This window comes from Arachis duranensis, chromosome 3 (genome assembly GCF_000817695.3).
Source record: "Arachis duranensis cultivar V14167 chromosome 3, aradu.V14167.gnm2.J7QH, whole genome shotgun sequence".
Classification (NCBI taxonomy): domain Eukaryota; kingdom Viridiplantae; phylum Streptophyta; class Magnoliopsida; order Fabales; family Fabaceae; genus Arachis; species Arachis duranensis.
In genome coordinates this window covers 107248283-107264759 of record NC_029774.3, presented here as the reverse complement: position 1 = coordinate 107264759, position 16477 = coordinate 107248283, and the positions used below count along the sequence as shown (strand labels likewise).

Genomic DNA, 16477 nt, shown 5'->3' with positions numbered 1-16477 from the left:
GGATAAAGGCATTTGATAACAAAAATTTCAGAGAGGGTTTCAGAGAGGGCTCTTCACAATGATGAGTGATGAGCTTTGGAGAGAACAAAGGCATTGTGATTCATGTGGTTCCAGAAATGGGATAAAGGTGATGTGATTCACTAAGTGTTGTGAGTTTCAGAAAGGGGATAATGAGCTTTGGAGGGAACAGAAATTTCACTAAGTGTTGTGAGTTCGATCAGGAAAAATTGAGAAAAAACGCTCATTAGGCATCACGTTTGAAGCGCACCCAAAACTTAACAAATAGGCTACACTTAAAAGGCGCTCTTTTTGATACAAAAAATGAATCCATAGATATTAACATACAGCTACGCTTTATAAGTGATTTCTATAATACTTAAGGCTACGCTTTTTAAATGATGCCAGAATTGTGTTTCCTTTTCTCTAAAAAAAAGGCAACATTGAGAAAAACGTAGGCTACGCTTTTCAAATGTAGCTTAAAAAAAGTGTGGCTGAATGGGTATTTTTCTTGTAGTGCTAGGCGTTTAACGCCAGTAAAGGTACTATTCTGGGCGTTTAACGCCAGTAAAGGTACCATTCTGGGCATTTAACGCCAGTAAAGGTACCATTCTGGGCGTTAAACGCCAGAATGGGCAGCATTCTGGGCATTTGGAAAAACGCCCAGTAAGGAAAGATTCCTGGTGTTTAACGCCCTGGCTGGCGTTAAACGCCAGGATGACACAAGGGAGGTAATTTCATTTCCAATTCAAATATTTTTCAACTTTTCATGTTTTAAATCATAATTTTTAAATCTTATCTTTCCACATTTTCAAAAATCCTTGCTAACAATTAATGTTTTGATTAAAAAAATTGCAAGTTTGTTACTTTCTTGTTAAGAAAGGTTCAACCTTTGAATTTTAGAATCATGTCTTTTAATTTCTTGTTAGTCAAGTCATCAATTTTAATAATCAAATCTTTTTCAATCATATCTTTTTAAAATCAAATCTTTTTCAATTATATCTTTTTAAATTTTGATTTCAAAATCTTTTTTTCTAACTTCTTATCTTTTCAAAATTATTTTCAAATCTTTTTCAACTAATTACTATTTCTTATCTTTTTCAAAATCACCTAACCACTACTTCCAATTTTTGAAAATCACTAACCACTTTTTCAAAAATCTTTTCAATTAACTAATTGGTTTAGTTTTTAATTTTTTTACTCTCTCTCTCCCTCTGTGTTTGAATTCTTCTTATTCTCTCTCTACCTCATTCCTCTATTCTTCTTTTCTTCTGACACATCAAAGAATCTCTATACTGTGACATAGAGGATTCCACTACTCCCTTTTGTTCTCTTCTTTTTCATATGAGCAGAAACAGGGATAAAAATATTCTTTTTGAAGCTGATCTTGAACCTGAAAGGACTCTGAAGAAGAAGCTAAGAGAACCTAAAGCACAATACTCCGGAGAGGACCTTACAGAGAATTTCGAAAAAGAAGCAGACATGGCAGCCGAACCCAACAACAATGCTAGAGATGCAAGGAAGATGTATGGTGACTATGCTGCACTAACTTCCAACTTCTATAAAAAAAGCATCTCAATTCCTGCCATTGGAGCAAAAAACTTTGAGCTTAAGCCTCAATTAGTTTCTCTAATTTAGCAGAATTGCAAGTTTCATAGACTTCCATCGAAAGATCCTCATCAGTTCTTAGCTGAATTCTCGCAGATCTGTGATACTGTTAAGACCAATAGGGTTGATTCAGAGGTCTACAGACTTATGGTTTTCCCCTTTGCTATAAGACACAGAGCTAGAACATGGTTGGACTCACAACCTAGAGAAAGCCTGGACTCTTGGGACAAGTTGGTCAACGCTTTCTTGACCAAATTCTTTCCACCTCAAAAGCTGAGCAAGCTTAGAGTGGACGTCCAAACCTTCAAACAGAAGGAAGGTGAATCCCTCTATGAAGCTTGGGAAAGATACAAGCAATTAACCAAAAGGTGTCCTTCTGACATGCTTCCCGAATGGAACATCATATGTATATTCTATGATGGTCTGTCTGAGTTATCCAAGATGTCATTGGACCATTCTGCTGGTAGATCTCTTCATCTAAAAACACCTGCAGAAGCCTAGGAACTCATTGAAATGGTTGCAAATAACCAGTTCATATACACTTCTAAAAGAAATCCTGTGAATAATGGGATGACTCAGAAGAAGGGAGTTCTTGAGATTGATTCTCTGAATGCCATATTGGCTCAGAACAAAATATTGACTCAACAAGTCAGTATGATTTCTCAGAGTCTGACTGGATTGCAAGATGCATCAGGCAGTGCTAAAGAAGCCTCCTCTGAAGGAGAAGCTTATGACCCTGAGAATCCTACAATGGAAGAGGTGAATTACATGGGAGAATCCTATGGAAACACCTATAATCCTTTATGGACGAATCATCCAAATTTCTTATAAAAGGATCAACAGAAGCCTCAACAAGGCTTCAACAACAATAATGGTAGGAGAAATAAGTTTGGCAATAGCAAACCTTTTCCATCATCTTCTCAGCAAAAGAGAGAGAATTCTGAGCAGAGCTTTTCTGGCTTAGCAAACATAGTCTCTGATCTATCTAAGAAGTACTCTCCCAATCAATACAGAAGAGAATCCCAAAAGAGAGTGCAAGGCCATAACTATAACCAAAATGGCCGAACCTGGAGAGAGTGAAAAGGCAGTGATTCCCAGTGAGGAAGACCTCAATGGATGTCCACTGACCAATAATAAGTTCCCTATTGAGGAACCAGAGGAATCTGAGGCTCATACAGAGACCATAGAAATTCCACTGAACTTACTATTGTCATTCATGAGCTCTGATGAATATTCTTCCTCTGAAGAGGATGAAGACACTGTTGAAGAGCAAGTTGCTCAGTATCTAGGAGCAATCATGAAGTTGAATGTCAAGTTATTTGGTAATGAGACTTGGGAGGATGAACCTCCATTGCTCATCAATGAACTGAATACATGGATTCAGCAGACGTTGCCTCAAAAGAAACTGGATCCCGGAAAGTTCTTAATACCTTGCACCATAGGCACCATGAACTTTAAAAAGGCTCTGTGTGACCTGGGGTCAGGTATCAACCTCATGCCACTCTCTGTAATGGAGAAACTAGGAATCTTTGAGGTACAAGCTGCAAGAATCTCACTAGAGATGGCAGACAACTCAATAAAATAGGCTTATGAACTTGTAGAGGATGTCTTAGTGAAGGTTGAAGGCCTTTACATCCCTGCTGACTTCATAATCCTAGACACTAGGAGGGATGAGGATGAATCCATCATCCTTAGAAGATCCTTCCTAGCTACAGCAAGGGTTGTGATTGATGTGGACAAAGGAGAGTTAGTCCTTCATATGAATGAGGACTACCTTATGTTTAAGACTCAAGGATCTTCTTCTGTAAACATGGAGAAGAAGCACGAAAAGCTTCTCTCAATACAGAGTCAGACAGAGCCCCCACACTTAACTTCTAAGTTTGGTGTTGGGAGGCCACAATCATGCTCTGAGCACCTGTGAAGCTTTGTAAGAGCTTCTTGTCAAGCTATTGACATTAAAGAAACGCTTATTGGGAGGCAGCTCAATTTTATTTATCTATATTAATTACTCTTTCATTTTATTTTCCATTGTTATTATATGTCTTCTTTAGGTTGATGATCATGTGGAGTCACAAAAATAGCTACATAATTAAAGTAGGAATAAAAAATAGCATAAAAAAATAGCACACTCTGGAGGACGAGCTTACTGGCATTTAAACGCCAATAAAGATAGCAGAATGGGCGTTTAATGCCCAGTCTGGCAGCATTCTGGGCATTAAATGCCAGAACTGGCAGCCAAACTGGCGTTTAATGCCAGAAAAGGATGTCTGGTGTCTGGCTGGCGTTAAACGCCAGTAAGGGTAGCAGAATGGGCGTTTAACACCCAGTCTGGCGGCATTCGGGGCGTTAAATGCCAGAACTGGCAGCCAGACTGGCGTTTAATGCCAGAAAGGGGCATCAGCCTGGTGTTTAATGCCAGAAATGCCACATAGAGGGTGTTTAAACGCTAGAAAGGTGCAGGGATGAGAAATCCTTGACACCTCAGTTTCTGTGGACCCCACAGGATCCCTATCTACTCCAACTCACTCTCATTCCTCTTCACACCTTTTTATAATACTCTTCTCCAAACACCATTCACCTATCAAATCCTACCCTCTTCACCACTCACATCCATCCACTATTTCCCATCATACACCTCACCTACCCCCACCCACTCAAATTCAAACCATTTCCCTCCCAAACCCAACCCCTATCACACGAATTCACTCTTCCCCTTACCCTATAAATACCCCTTCTTACTCCTTCATTTTCACACATCCAAACACTCCCAACCCCCCTTGGCCGAACCACTCCTACAGCTCCATCTCCTCTATTTCTTCTTTTTCTCCTCCTTTCTTTCTTCTTTTGCTCGAGGACGAGCAAATCTTTTAAGTTTAGTGTGGGAAAAAGCGTTGCTTTTTACTTTTCCATAACCATTAATGGCACCTAAGACCGAAGAAACCTCTAGAAAGAGGAAAGGGAAGGCAATTGCTTCCACCTCTGAGTCATGGGAGATGGAGAGATTCATCTCAAAGGTCCATCAAGATCACTTCTATGAAGTTGTGGCCAAGAAAAAGGTGATCCCCGAGGTCCCCTTCAAGCTCAAAAAGAGCGAATATCCGGAGATCCGACAAGAGATTCGAAGAAAAGGTTGGGAAGTTCTCACCAACCCTATCCAACAAGTCAGAATCTTAATGGTTCAAGAGTTCTATGCTAATACATGGATCACTAAGAACCATGATCAAAGTGTGAACCCGAACCCAAAGAATTGGATCACAATGGTTCGGGGGAAATACTTAGATTTCAGTCCAAAAACTGTGAGGTTGGCATTCAATTTGCCAATGATGCAAGGAGATCTTCATCCTTTCACAAGAAGGGTCAACTTTGATCAAAGGTTGGACCAAGTCCTCATGGACATCTGTTTGGAAGGAGCCCAATGGAAGAAAGACTCCAAAGGTAAGCTGGTTCAACTGAGAAGATTTGACCTCAAACCCATGGCTAGAGGATGGTTAGAGTTCATCCAATGCTCTATCATTTCTACTAGCAACCGGTCCAGAGTAACCATGGATCGGGCTATCATGATCCATAGTATCATGATCGGAGAGGAAGTGGAAGTTCATGAGATCATACCTCTAGAACTATACAAGGTAGCTAACAAGCCTTCAACTTTGGCAAGGTTAGCCTTTCCTCATCTCATCTGTCATCTATGCAATTCAGTTGGAATTATCATAGAGGAAGACATCCTCATTGAAAAGGACAGGCCCATCACTAAAAAGAAGATGGAGCAAACAAGAGAGCCCACTCATGGACCTCAACAGCTCAACAGCTCTTTAGGAGATTTGAGTTCCAACATGGAGCAACTAAGGATGGAGCATCAAAAGCACTCCATCATCCTCCATAAAATTAGAGAGGACCAAAGAGCCATGAGGGAGGAACAACAAAGGCAAGGAAGAGATATTTAGGAGCTCAAGCACTCCATAGGATCTTCAAGAAGAAGAACTGGCCGCCATCGCTAAGGTGGACCGTTCTTTAATTTCTTTGTTAATTGTTTTTCTGTTTATTGTTTCTTATGCTTTATGTTTTGTCTATGTTTGTGTCTTTATTACATGATCATTAGTGTCTAGTGTCTATGTCTTAAAGCTATATGTGTTCCATGAATCCTTCACCTTTCTTAAATGAAAAATGCTTCTATTTGCAAAAGAACAAGAAGTACATGAATTTCGAATTCTATCTTGAAATTAGTTTAATTATTTTGATATGGTGGAAATACTTTTTGTTTTCTGAATGAATGCTTGAACAGTGCATATTTTTTAGAGTGAAGTTTATGAATGTTAAAATTTTTGTCTCTTGAAAGAATAATGATAAAAGAGAAATGTTATTGATAATCTAAAAATCATAAAATTGATTCTTGAAGCAAGAAAAAGAAGTGAAAAACACAAAGCTTGCGAAAAAAAGGGCAAAAAATAAAGAAAAAAAGAAAGAAAAAGAAAAAGCAAGCAGAAAAAGCCAATAGCCCTTTAAACCAAAAGCCAAGGGTAAAGAGGATCCAAGGCTTTGATCATCAGTGGATAGGAGGGCCCAAAGGAATAAAACCCTGGCCTAAGCGGCTAAATCAAGCTGTCCCTAACCATGTACTTGTGTCATGAAGGTCCAAGTGAAAAGCTTGGGACTGAGTGGTTAAAGTCGTGATCCAAAGCAAAAGAGTGTGCTTAAGAACTCTGGACACCTCTAACTGGGGACTCTAGCAAAGCTGAGTCACAATCTGAAAAGGTTCACCCAGTTATGTGTCTGTGGCATTTATGTATCCGGTGGTAATAGTGGAAAACAAGATGCTTAGGGTCACGGCCAAGACTCATAAGTAGTTGTGTTCAAGAATTAACATACTAAACTAGGAGAATCAATAACACTATCTGAATTCTAAGTTCCTATGGATGCCAATCATTCTGAACTTCAAAGGATAAAGTGAGATGCCAAAACTGTTCAGAAGCAAAAAGCTACTAACCCCGCTCATCTAATTAGACCTTCTTCTCTTTTGTATTTTCTACGGTGGAGTTTCTACACCTTATAGATTAAGGTGAGGAGCTCTGCTGTTCTTCATGAACTAATGCAAGTATTATTGTTTCTCTTTCAATTCACGCCTACTTCTTCTCCAAGATATACTCTCGTACTTAATTCAGTTAAGTCAAAATGAAGGCGTTACCCGTGACAATCACCCACTATCTTTATTACTCGCTTAGCCAAGATCCACAGCCTGACAACCACAAACGGTCTACATGAAGTTCAACGTAGTCATTGGATGACAGCTAGAGTATATTCTCTTGGGTCTCTGATCCGTAATACGCATCGTCTCTCCTGACAACAGAGCATCTGAATCTAAGATCAGAACCTTCGTGGTATAGGCTAGAAACAATTGGCAGCATTCCTGAGATTTGGAAAGTCTAAACCTTGTCTGTGGTATTCCGAGTAGGGTCTAGGATGAGATGATTGTGACGAGCTTCAAACTTGTGACTGTTGGGCGCAGTGACAGTGTGCAAAAGGGTCAAGGGATCCTATTCCAACACAAGTGAGAACCGACAGATGATTAGCCCTGCGGTAGCTGTGCCTGGTATTTTTCATCCGAGACGAGAAATCCGACAGTTGATTAGCCGTACAGAAATCGTAGCCGGACCATTTTTAGTGAGAGGATCATACAGCTTGCCATGGAAGGGAGGACGCATGATTGGATGAAGACAATAGGAAAGCAGAGGTTCAGAAGCAACAAAGCATCTTCAAACGCTTATGTGAAATTCCCACTAATGAATTACATAAGTATCCCTATGTTATTTTCCATTTTATCTATCTTTTAATTATCAAAACCTCATAACCATTTGAATTTGCTTGACTGAGATTTACAAGATAACCATAGTTTGCTTCAAGCCGTCAATCTCCGTAGGATTGACCTTTACTCACGTAAGGTATTACTTGGACGACCCAGTGCACTTGCTGGTTAATTGTGCGGAATTCTGAAAAGTGTGATCACAATTTCGTGCACTAGTGTCCTATGAGTCATTGTGTTACCAATAGAGATTATTAGTGGGTTTGGAGTATGCTATTTTTTAAATGGTCTTATTGTGTAATATTTTCTTTTTTCAGGTTAAGCCTATTATGTGCAAGCACAAATATAATGGAGGGTTATGGTTCTCTCTGAATTTTAGTAGATATTTTCACTTACTATTTCTGTTCTTGTAGAGGTTAGCCGTTGTATAGCTCGTCTGTCGATGAGTATTTGCAAGCTTTCCGTCGAAATGAATTATACGTCGGCAATGAGAGAACAAGGGGGTGGGTACCTACAAAAGGCACTATGACGCTCAAGGCAGTAAGTGAATAATAGGCTTTGCAAATTGCAATAATATGAACAATCTTCTTAATTTTTCCTTTATATCTGGAATAAAGAGTAACGGTTATGTCTCCGAATAATTTTACTTTAAACATAGAGTAATAGCATATTTGAGTATTTTGGTATTTGTTTTAATGACCATTAGTGGTAACTGATTTATAATGTATATAGCTAAGTCATGACATGTAGCCGAGTTATAATGGACGTATCATAGCTCCCAAGCTTGACATAGTGATGTTTTGATAAAATAAGTTGAGCTTTTATCGATGAGTTATAGCTCGACATTTCGGTTTATAGAGATATGGAGCCTCTAGCTCAACTTATTTTGATCAAAATAAATATTAAAAAATATGAAACTAAAAAAAATTAAATAGAGAAGTGTAAGTTTTTTCTTGAAAAAGAAAAAGTGGTATTGTCATTAATGGGGATAACTGGTGCTCCATTTTCCAATGTCATTGGCTACAGTTAGTTTTGATGGAAACAATGGTTGTGATTAAAGAGGTGAAACTGAACTGATTTGTATTGAATTTGGCATATGTATTTAGAATCCTAAAGGTTTTCATTAAAGGAACTTTAGTTTGTTAAAAAAATATTTGGGAAGAGCAAAACGTGAGTAAAAGAGGTTAGTCTTTCTTTGTTTTTATTTCTGATTCTGGTTCCTTCGTCTTCTGCTTGTTTCTAGTTTTCTTTCGAAAAAAGCATGGTGAGAAAAAGGGGAGAGAGAAACTGAAAGATGATGATGATGGCTCTTACAATTGGGTTAGTGTTCCGAAGGTTACCTAAAACTGAGAGGTCGATTTCGGACGAGATCTTCTGGATTGATTAAGGAGGTTATGTTCGACTTGTTGGAGCGGGAGGCACTGCAGGTACTCGGTCATTGGAGGGGGTGGTACCTGCAAAAGTCTCCGATGCTTAAGTTAGTAAGAGCTTTAGGCAGGTTTTTTTGTAGAATTGGAGTATATGTTATACCTGGGTGCTCCAGTGTATTTATATTAATGCTTGATGATCTACCTTTGAGATAAGTTGGTTATCTTATCTTATCTTTTGGGAAGGAGATCTTTATCTTTCGACAGCCGCCTTTGGGTGGGCAGTGTCCTTTTGTTCTAGGCCTTTTTGGGCCTCTATGGCAATTTGGTCGAGCTCTCTTTGAACCGGTCGGTGGCGGGCCCAACCCTGGAGGTCGGTTCATTTGCTTTAGGCCAACTCGGACCTTGTAGCTTGGACCAGTGTATGAACAGTGCCCCTGCTTGAGCTTCATCCTTTCCATGAAGTTGTGCTCGTTTCTGTGCCTTGCTGTTGCTTCTTTCTTCATCGCAAGTTGGTACTTTTTCTTTTTGGTGCCTTCTACATTTTTCTGTTTTGCTGGTAGCTTTACTTTTGTGTTGGCTTCTTGTGGTATTATATGTTTGTTGGCTTCTGCATGTGTGTTGACTCCTGATGACCACTGCATGTCTTTGTTTTTTGAAAAGTTTTGATTTTTTTGCTTTTTGAGAAAGGTTAGCGTTTTTAGGGCTTTCGATTTTTCTTCGATTCTCTTTTGTTTCTTGTGTTTATGTTGCCCCCCAAAGAGTGCCTTTGGGTTTTGGTGGTAATCCCTGCTTTTGTGAACCCTGGGTGCCCTTTTGCTACCGATCTTTACTGTTGGTGTTTTTCTGTGCCTTGCTGTTGCCTCTTTCTTCATCGCAAGTTGGTACTTTTTCTTTTTGGTGCCTTCTACATTTTTCTGTTTTGCTCGTAGCTTTACTTTTGTGTTGGCTTCTTGTGGTATTATATGTTTGTTGGCTTCTGCATGTGTGTTGACTCCTGATGACCACTGTATGTCTTTGTTTTTTGAAAAGTTTTTATTTTTTGCTTTTTGAGAAAGGTTAGCGCTTTTAGGGCTTTCGATTTTTCTTCGATTCTCTTTTGTTTCTTGTGTTTATGTTGCCCCCCAAAGAGTGCCTTTGGGTTTTGGTGGTAATCCCTGCTTTTGTGAACCCTGGGTGCCCTTTTACTACCGATCTTTACTGTTGGTGTTTTTCTGTGCCTTGATGTTGCTTCTTTCTTCATCGCAAGTTGGTACTTTTTCTTTTTGGTGCCTTCTACATTTTTCTGTTTTGCTCGTAGCTTTACTTTTGTGTTGGCTTCTTGTGGTATTATATGTTTGTTGGCTTCTGCATGTGTGTTAACTCCTGATGACCACTGCATGTCTTTGTTTTTTGAAAAGTTTTGATTTTTTTGCTTTTTGAGAAAGGTTAGCATTTTTAGGGCTTTCGATTTTTCTTTGATTCTCTTTTGTTTCTTGTGTTTATGTTGCCCTCCAAAGAGTGCCTTTGGGTTTTGGTGGTAATCCCTGCTTTTGTGAACCCTGGGTGCCCTTTTGCTACCGATCTTTACTGTTTACTGGTTTGATTTTTTTTGTTTTCTTGACTCTATCCTATTTGTTTTGTTGGTGAAATTCCTTTTATTTCCTTGCTGTAGGTGTAGTTTTCTTTTGTCTTCACTTAAGAATATTGTTGAGATGTCTATAAAGGTTCCCCCTAGTATGGCTGATCGGTTAGATTCTATAGTGTTGATGTGTGTCACTGTGGCCGACCCAGAGTATTGTGAGAAACTTAGGAGATTTTATAGGATCTATAGTAGTAGAGATGATGAAAAGAACTATGACTATTCTTCTCCCAGCTAGGTATTACCCTTCCTTTTACCGAGTTTGAGAATGAGGTTTTGTGAAACTGTAATGTGGCCCCGTCGCAGCTTCACCCAAATTCTTGGGCTTTTATGAAGATCTTCCAGCTGTTGTGCCAGGAGCTGGGTATCTGACATACTTTACACCTTTTCATTTTCATTTTCTTTAATGTTTGATGACTCTTTTCGGAATTTTAGGAATTTTTGTTTTAAAGTCCGGACTATTGAGGATGTCCGCCCCTTCTTTCTGGACAAAAATGATGAGCCGACTTTCCCCTTATGGTGGCAAAAAGATCCAGTAGTTCTTAAATATCCTTGGGAGAGTTTAGATGAATTAGAGAGAGATTTTGTGGGTGTTTTAGAGGAGCATTGGGGGGAGCCTCCTCACCTGGACACAAAGAGATTTCTAGGAGATCATTCCCTCCTTCATTCCGAGCTAGGTAGCATCCGACCTCTTTTTTTCCTATTGTGTAACTATCTCCCTGGCTTCTTTTTTAGAGATGGTGTCGTCTTCAGATTCGATGAAGCTTTTTCGCAAGGCAAAAAAGGCAGTGGCTACAGAGAATTTGTCAAGGAAGACGTCGGAAGAGGGTTCTTCGCAGCAATTGCCTCCCAAGAAGCCAACATCTGATTCTCAGGGTCCGAGGAAGATCATCCCGACCCCTCAAGTTCGGATAGCTTCTTCTGATCTACCCATGGCGACCTCTGGCGCTGCCTCCTCCCCCACTTCTGCTGGTCCTCCTCCCAAGAAGCCAAGGACTGTCAGCCCTTATAATCTGGATGACAAGGAATTTGAGGTGTGGCTTTTGCCACAGAGCTAATTGCCCCTTAAGGTAAGGTCCCTCTTGACGACGTGTCAATCCTCCATCATCTTTATTTTATATCAAGCAATAGTGTTTGGATGGCCAATCTCAGTGCGTCTTTGTCCCAAGTTGTTAAGGAATCCCCTGTACGTGCCACTAAAGCTTTTATGGAGGAGGCCAAGGCTGATTACAATAGGATGAAGGGTCTGAAGGACAAACTGGATGCCAAGGTTGATAAATTGGAGATTTATGTAGAGAGGGAGAAGGCACGGCTACTACTGCGGAGGTGGCTGCTAATATGGCCGAGGAGATCATGAAAAAGGCCAAAGAGAGCTACACCCGGACTTATTGCAAGCTATTGGAGACTAAGGAGAAGCTTCAGTCTGCCTACGACGACTATGCTGGGCTTTAGCGACATATGGTGAGTAGCATGAATGTCATGTATGAAAATCTGAAAGCCCAAGTCCAGGTTCTTGCTCCAGATGCCTATCTCTCTTTATTTAGTATGGACAATGTTGTGGAGGATGGGAAAATTGTGCCTGCCCCTGAGGATGATGATGACGAGGCCCCTCCTCCCACATCGACAGCCAAGGCTTCTGTAGCCCCTGAGTCATCCGCAGATCCTTCCGCCGCGGTGGTCCCTCCTGAGCCTGAACCTGATATGGAGATTCTAAACGGCCCGGACGGAGTTTTTGGAGCTATCCCGATCTCGGTTATCCCTCATTCTTCAAAAGATGCAGCTTTCGGGGCGAGTTTAGACCCCTTATGATTCTCTCTTTATATCTTTGTTTTGATTATGTACTGGTACAGTCCGGTCTGTGGACCTTTTGAACTTTGGTTATGTAAGTCTTTGTGGATAACTTTTTCTAATACTTTTGCCAATTGCTTCTTAGCAACTTTTTGCTTTTAATCAAAACACTTTTGATTCTTGGGTTGCTATTGGGCAGCCCTTGAATCTTTAATGTTTTAATTTTTGTGTTTGCTTGATATGCCGATTTTAGCCTTTGGCGAGAAGCCTTTGGTTTTTTAGGTTGTTCTTTCAACCCTGGTACGGTTCTTGTGTCTTGGCGACGTGGTCCTCTTGTGGGCTCTTTATGCTCGAGGATGTGACCTTTTGGTGGGCTCTTTTGGCTATGTCTCCCTTATGATTTTCCATCCGGGCTTTCTAGTCGAGTTCCAAATAACTTTTTTAGGTAGTGTTCTCATGTGGAACCTTTTTCTAGTTTATTTGGACAACTTCTTAGCTCCGTCTTGAGGTTGTTGCTTTTGTTTTAAGTAGCGTCCTTTTTTAGGATTTGCCCCTTTTAGTTGAGCCCTTTGGGCCTAGGTTTTTCAACCTTCTTGGCCTTTATGTGGTGCTTGTTCCCTTTTTAGTGACCCTTTTACTGATCCGACTTCTCTGTCGGGCCTTCTCAAGTTATTTTTAGTAATCCCATTTCTAGTCTGACCTCGTCAGGTCGTTTTATATGGGTTATTTTTTTATAACTTCTTGCATTAATTCGAGCTTTGTTGCTTCACCTTACCGACCTCTTTTGGTCGGGCGATGAATTTTGTGTTTTTTGAGCGTAAATTAATGCGTCTTTGTAGGAAGCTTTTTAGGGAATCAACAAATATTATTCAAGTAATAAGATAAAAATATAAATAAGAGTGTGTAAATGTGAGTGCTTATCCTTTTAGTTCGGGCGCTTTTAGATCTTGGCCTAGCGCCTCATTAAAAAACCTTTCAGGAAAAAGAGTACGCCTTGGCCTAGGATCTTTTCTAGCTATAGTACCTCCTTAGGTTACAGGCATGCCATGACCTTGGTAGCTCCCGCCCTTCGAGATCGGCCACCCTATAGTAACCCTTTCCTAGTATTGCTGTAAATCGGTATGGCCGCTTCCAGTTGGCTGCTAGCTTCCCTTCTCCTATCCGACCTGCTCCGATATCATCTCGGATTAAGATAAGATCGTTGGTGGCAAAGCTTCGCTAGATTACCTTCCGATTATACCTTAAAGTCATTCGATGCTTTAGCGCTTCCTCTCTAATCCGAACTCTTTCTCGGACTTCTAGAAGTAGGTCGAGCTCTTCCCTTTGTTCTCGGGAGTTGGTGTCTTCTCTGTAGAGGATCACTCTAGGGGATCCTTCTTCTACTTCTACGGGAATCATTGCCTTCATTCCATAAGCAGGTCAGAAGGGTGATTCCCTGGTGGTGGAGTGTGGTATTGTCTGGTATGCCCAAAGGACTTGCAGGAGCTCTTCAGCCCAAGCTCCTTTTGCGTCCTGTAATCTCTGTTCTAGCACAGCCAGTATAACTTTGTTGGCGGCTTTTGCCTGTCTGTTGGCTTGTGGTTGTTCTACAGAGGTGAACTGGTGTTTGATTTTCAGATCGGCTACCAGGTTCCTGAACCCCGTATATGTGAACTGAGAGCCATTGTCCGTGGTGATGGAGCATCGGACCCTAAACCTTGTGACAATAATTCTATATAGGAACTTCCGACTTCTTTGAGCGGTGGCGGCTAGTGGCTCTGCTTCGATCCATTTTGTGAAATAGTCTATTCCTACAATGAGGAACTTGACTTGCCCTGATCCCTGAGGGAATGGTCCGAGGAGGTCAAGCCGTCACTTTGCGAATGGCCAGGGTGAAGTGACGCATATGAGCTCTTCGGGTGGCGCAATATGAAAGTTAGCATGCTTTTGGCATGGGGGGCATGTTTTGACGAACTATGTTGCTTTCTTTTGCAAGGTCAGCCAGTAAAAAACCATCTCGGAGTAACTTTTTGGAATGAGCTCGTGCCCCAAGGTGGTTGCCGCACATGCCACTGTGGACTTCTTCGAGAACTTCCCTTGTAGCGGAAGTCGGGACGTATTTTAGGAGGGGTGTTGAGATCCCTCTCCTATATAGGACATCGTGCACTATGGTGTAGTACTGTGCCTTTCGTACTAGCCTTTTTGCCGTCTTTTTATCTGCGGGGAGTGTTTCAGATTTCAGGTAGCTGATTATGGGAGTCATCCACCCTTGGTCCTTGAAGAACTGAAGATTGATGGTTTAGAAGTTATAGTAAACTCTCATTGTAAGTATAGTTACTAAACCAAGCAATCAACCTTTCTTACAAACATTTTGGTTGTCACAAGTAACAAACCCTTTTAAAATTGATAACCGAGTATTCAAACCTCGGGTCGTCTTCTCAAGGAATTGCAGGGAGGTATGACTTATTATTGGCTATGAAAAAGGTAAAATTTTGGGGGTTTTGAGAATGAGGAACAGGTATGATAAATGATAAGCGAAATAAATAAATAACTATAAAATAAACTCTTGGCAAGATATGAAAATTCGGAAGTCCTATCCCAGTTACTCCTATGAGAATGGAAGTTAATCCCACTTAGTTAACCTTTGCGTAAGCAAGGAAAAGTCAATTGAACAAATTGGTTAGATTTCCCAAGTCCTAGCCAACTCCTGAGGAAAGACTAGAGTTACTGGAATTCTAGTTAATTAGCCGACATAACAATCAATCATGAATAGTTGATAACTCAAGAGCTTCCAGTTAATCAATTAAAGCCAATAATATAAAAAGCTAAATATGAATCTTAGATCTGAAATACCTCAAATAACATACATTCAAAGCAATAAAATCTAACATGGACAATATTCATAAGCCAAATGGGCAACATAAATAATAAATAGATAAAAGTATTAGAGTATCTCAAAGTAGAAGAGAAGTCGAAATAAAGGAATATTGAACCTGATATGAAGATGAGATAAATTCCTAATTTCTAAAAATCATGATCCTAAATTCCTAAGAGAGAGGAGAGAACCTCTCTCTCTCTAAAAACTACATCTAAAACTATGAAAAGTGAATTATGAAAGCATAATTCTGAATGGATGTATTCCCCCACTTTATAGCCTCTAATCTGTGTTCTCCGGGCCGAAAACTGGGTCAAAAACAGTCCAAAAATCGCTGATTGTGAAATCTGGTCCGTACAGGTCACGGCAAAGTGACGCGGAGGCGTCATTCACGCGTCCGCGCGGAATGAGATTTGCAGATGCGACGCGTCCGCGTGGAGCGCACGTTCGCGTCGCCTATCTGTATGGCCACTATGGCGAATTATATATCAAATCGAAGCCCCGGACGTTAGCTTTCCAACGTAGGTGAAACCGCATCATTTGGACCTCTGTAGCTCAAGTTATTATCGTTTTAGTGCGAGAGGGTCAGGTTGACAGCTTTGCAGTTCCTTCAACTTCTTGTATTCCTTCCACTTTTGCATGCTTCCTTTCCATCATCTAAGCCATTCCTACCCTGTAATTCCTGAAATCACTTAAGACACATATCAAGGAATCTAATGGTAATAAGAGAGGATTAAATAAAAGGAAATAAAAGCCAAAGAAGCATGTTTTCAATCAAAGCACATAATTAGGAAGGCAAATATAAAACCATGCAAATAGTATGAATAAGTGGGTAAAGAGTTGATAAAAACCACTCAATTGAGCACAAGATAAACCATAAAATAGTGGTTTATCAACCTCCCCACACTTAAACATTAGCATGTCCTCATGCTAAGCTCAAGAGAAGCTATAAGAGAGTGAGGAGGAATGGTACAATGTATGAAATGCAACCTATCTATATGAATGCAACTACATGCAGAATGTTTCTACCTACTTGGTTAAAAGTAAATAAGCTTTTTCAAGACAAACATGAATCAAATTCCACTAATTCAAATTACACAATAAAAGACAGGTAAACTTGTAAGAAGATAGCTCATGAAAGCAGGGGACATAGAATCAAGCATTGAACCCTCACAGGAAGTGTATATGCACTCTAATCTCTCAAGTGTATCGGGTAATTCACTCTACTCTTCTCTAATCATGCTTTCTAAACTTTGTTCTTCATCTAACCAATCAACAAATATTTAGTATACCAATGCAAACATCATGAGGTTTTTTCAGGGTTGTAATGGGGCTGAGGTAAAGGTAAAGATGTACATATAAGGCTAAGTGAGCTAACAGAGTGAATCCTTGATTAGTCTAAGATCTCACCTAACATATACATACTTTATAAAATTTATAATTCTTTA

General features: G+C 40.2%; 1 non-coding gene across 1 annotated transcript; it reads right to left on the bottom strand.

Moving 5' to 3' along the window:
* Positions 1-1884: 1884 nt before the first annotated feature.
* LOC127746170 (small nucleolar RNA R71) lies at positions 1885-1992 on the bottom strand. Its single transcript, XR_008007789.1, has one exon. It is a non-coding gene; the product is annotated as a small nucleolar RNA R71 (small nucleolar RNA).
* Positions 1993-16477: the final 14485 nt, after the last annotated feature.